Source organism: Amblyomma mixtum, chromosome 3 (genome assembly GCF_055824585.1).
Source record: "Amblyomma mixtum isolate Tamu chromosome 3, ASM5582458v1, whole genome shotgun sequence".
Classification (NCBI taxonomy): domain Eukaryota; kingdom Metazoa; phylum Arthropoda; class Arachnida; order Ixodida; family Ixodidae; genus Amblyomma; species Amblyomma mixtum.
The window spans coordinates 255,516,313-255,520,524 of NC_143014.1; the positions used below are offsets into that span (position 1 = coordinate 255,516,313).

Consider the following 4,212-nt stretch of genomic DNA (forward strand, 5'->3'; position numbering starts at 1 on the left):
GGATCACAGTAGAAATTATAGAGGCAAACGGAAAAACTCGAAAGAGTCCTCACAATACTGATGACGCGTGTAACTGCGCGAAAGTGCAATGAGAACATGAAATAAACGCACCACACTTGCAAGCGCAGACTGTCAATTTTATTGCTCAGTGAAGCGGAAGGCGCATTTAGGCGCTATCTGTGGCGCTCTGATAAGTTTCCAAACATGCCACCATGAAGCGCCATCCAGTGCTTGATCGTTGGTGCGTTAAGAAATGCGTGGTTTTTGTTGCTATAGCCAAGAAGCTCCCATGCTTGCTTTGCAAAGCATATTTCCACGATTTTGAATTGAACGGCGGCTCAGTGACAGCTTCGCTTTACACTTTTCCTAATTCGTATTCTAGAAATTGAAAACTGACGACGATTATCCTGCGTATAACATGTTTGACAACTGATAAAAGCGTCAAATCGAGCGCTTAGATATGCCTGGCACTTCCCCAGTGGCCAGGTCGCCGTCTCGCATGCCGGCGGCCCCAGATAGATTCCCACGTAGACCCCAATTTTGTTCTCGTACCAATTCTTTATTTATTGCGATATAAGAGCGGGCATTTTTGAGGGCAACCTCTGTCTACTGATGAACCAAGGAAGGTTTTCGCCTAAAAAAGTTGTTTGACGTGAATGTTTAATTATCCGAACGGTGCTTTCAATCAAAACGAGTGTCATAGGTCGTGGGATGGCAAAGAAGAGTGCCTCCTTTCTGCAATAACTTCCGCTTCCTATTGTAGAACCGCGACAAAGTACCACAGCCTTTTCGAGAATAAACAACAGAGAACGCAGTGAACTAGAACTTACCTGAAAAATTACTCAAATACAAAAGTAAGGGCCACAGTTTCAGATTCAATTCAACGCGAACCTGTCGGGTGAGCAAAAACAGGGCTATTTGAATATGGTCGCGGGAACACATGAAAATTCTGTGAGTCTCTCTACAAGCTTAGCGTTTGGTAAAATCGTCCGTTCACCTCCGAATCCTAATTCAGAAAAACTAGGAAAGCAGTCTCTGCGATCGCGTTCCGACTACGCATTCAGCCGAAGCCACCAGCTGTCGACGAAAAGATGCGACGTACAGTTTCTGCACTGACAAAAATATCATGATGAATGTTGCACACCCCATTGTAGCTCTGAGATAAGACTTGAGGCCTCAGAGCTTTGAAAACGAACGTTCCGCTTCGGCGGTGCTGACGGGGAAAGTGGCCAGAATGTGCAGCAAACGGCGGGTGCCTGAATACTATGCCTTCGAGCAAAGGGAAGCCGCCTGTGCCGCGGATGTGGACTGAATATGGCTGTTCTTCCATTTCTGTTTCCAGACAAAGAACTTCGCCAGAGAGCTCATTGCACGAAATAAACCCTAGTAGAGTGTAGAATTTTTTTCTGCCTCTGCAACTTTTTCCGCTCTGGCGATGTTTAGGGGTAGCAGTGCAGAAAGAAGCTCAATGGCACTCATTTGCTCTCTGAATCACTCCGAAAGCTGCGCGTGGAAGTTGTCAAGGAAGGAAAGGAATACAAACAGCAGCCTAAAGAACTACTCACAGCTGACATTGCAATGTTCCTTAAGGGCCTTTCACTTGCGATCAAAAGGGGCATTTCGAGCTATATATCGACTTGCCCGGCAAGCTGTTCCACTGTTTTAAGTATCGTCGGATACCTCCTCTCTCGCAACCCGACAACAGCCTCGTTCATCTTTATCGGCATGGCCGATCCCCTGAACTAAGTCGACTGTCGGGCACCGAAGCTGCGTTGACAACGGAAGCATTGGGGGCAAAAACCTTGCGCGTATAGCATCGGTTACCACGAATGAGGCAGTGAGAACGAACATCAAGAGATGGTGTGGTTTAATGGCTGTTTCTGAGTTTGCTTCTTGAAGGTTTTCGAGGGCTGCAACAACCGCAAGAAAGAGTTCGAGAAATGTCTGGGTGGCTTCGTTCCACTCCACCCACCAAGAATCGCAGAACGCGTGCAGCCGCTCTTTCGCCTTCCCTGTGTGTTTTCGGGTAAGTAGAGCTGTCATTTGAGCAGATTTTCGAAAAAACGCTTACATTTCCCGGACGGCCCCAGTGGCATTACGGATGTCGAAAAGAGTGCACGAATCACAGACAGCCAGGTTCAGGCAGTGTTTAGCGCAGCGGCTACGCAACGCGGCTGGGTGCTCTTGAAGAATAACTGCCACTCCATTCAAACGGCTACCAATGTCTTCTGGGTCTTGTTTTAGGTGCCCTCTGGTTTCCGATTTGAAAACATGCGCTCGGAGATAAAAAAATGCCCTCCGTCGAGCCGGATTCGAACCAGCGACCTATGGATGTCAGTAGCACGAAACCTCTACAGTCCACCGCTCTACCAACTGAGCTATCGACGGCGACTTTTTTTTCTTTCATGGTATTTATTTACATGGTTTTGTGTACAAAGCATATATATACATATGTGTGTGTGCATATACACACACAAAAACAACTATTTACAGAGCACCTAGGTAGGCGCTAGGTGGCAGATACATAATAGTAACATATTATAACTAAAAGGCCGGTAAAGATATACAGCGCATCAGGAGAGGAAACCAATCCGGTACAAAGTCCGATTTTTTGTAAATGTCCGTTACCTGCAGCAACATTCGGCTAAAGTGAATTCTGGGCGAAACAACAGGTTCAACGTTGCGATCTTGCATGCGTGTTTTCCAAAGACTATGAAGTCCAATCAGAAGAATCATATCATAAGGATTCGAGTCAGGTTGGGAAACAACAAGGTAGCGCACACTGTAGGAATTTAGGAGAAAATCTTTCTGTAGCGTCCTTTGCAACACATCCCAAAACAAAATCGCGTCCTTGCAGTCTATAAAACAATGTTCAATTGTTTCAGGCACATTGCACAAGCGACAGTTTACAGAAGACACAAAAATGTTTTTCCTATCGAGCCACGTCTTGACAGGTAGAGTTTCAGTGTGTAATTTATAGAAAAATGTTTTGGTGCAAGGAGAAATTGGCATTTTACGCACTCGCTTTAAAACATCATGACCCATGAGCCCAACGTAGACGGAACGATACAGTGGGGGCGGGAAGAGCATGGATATCAAATCCCTGTACAGATTTTTGCGCGAAACAGAATATAAGTACTCATTTGAAAACCGAACTGTCAAAAAACGCACGGAGGCATAAACTTCCTGCATAAAGCCTAGTAAACGGGGTCGTTCAGTAAAATTGGAAGAAACTACTAAGTTCGGAAGTAAAGTCATGAAGTTAACCTGCAAGAATGCTCTAATAATCGGAAGGGAACAAGCACGAAAAAAGAAGAAACGGGCAACCAACTGTCTCACATACAGGTGCTCTAGGCCCAGGCCTCCAGCGCAAACAGGCCTGAAAAGGTTATCACGCCGCATGGGCTCAAATTTGGAGGACCAAATAAACGTCGCAAATATACGATGGAAACGCTGTATGTAATGTCTGGCGCAGTGAAGGACCTGGAGTACGTAATAAATTCTTGTTGCCAGAAAGGTGTTGCAAGCCTGGGCTCGACCAAAAATTGAGAGGCGATGCGGTACAAATGTCTGAGCATAACGCTCAACAGCCGGAACTCGCTCTCTCCAGTAATGGGCACTGGATTTGTAGGCATGAAGTGGAACGCCAAGATATTTAGGAGGCACACAAGACCATTCTATGCCAGCGTACAGAGGTGGAGTTGTGCCCCATGAACCAAACCATAGGCCAGAACTTTTGGAGCGATTCATTTGAGCACCAGAAACGATGCCGAATTGATCTATTGTGGACAACACATTATCAATGCTGGGCTTGTCAACGCAGAAAAATGCAAGGTCGTCAGCATATGCCAGCAATTTGACTTCATTACCCAAAATAGGGAACCCATGGATATTACTGTTACGCAAAACACTCAAACAAAGCGGTTCCAGGTAAAGAGCAAAAAGCAGAGGAGACATCGGACAGCCTTGCTTCACAGAAGAGCGGATTGGCACAGGGTTCGAGAGCTGGCCATTAATGATCAATCGTGTTGAACAGTTGCTGTAGCAAAGCTGCACCCCTTTAAGTACAGTAGAACCCACGCTTACTCGCTCTAGAAGTGAAAACAGAAATGAATGGCGAACGCGGTCAAATGCTTTCGCAAGGTCAATCTGAAGGAGGGCAAGCTGCTCATGACAGCTGGAGGAATATTCAAGTATTGTCCGCGCAATGTG

General features: G+C 46.0%; 1 non-coding gene across 1 annotated transcript; it reads right to left on the bottom strand.

Annotated features, from left to right (window-relative positions):
* Positions 1–2,297: 2,297 nt before the first annotated feature.
* Positions 2,298–2,388, bottom strand: TRNAY-GUA (transfer RNA tyrosine (anticodon GUA)). Its single transcript is given in 2 exon segments — positions 2,298–2,333; positions 2,352–2,388. It is a non-coding gene; the product is annotated as a tRNA-Tyr (tRNA).
* Positions 2,389–4,212: the final 1,824 nt, after the last annotated feature.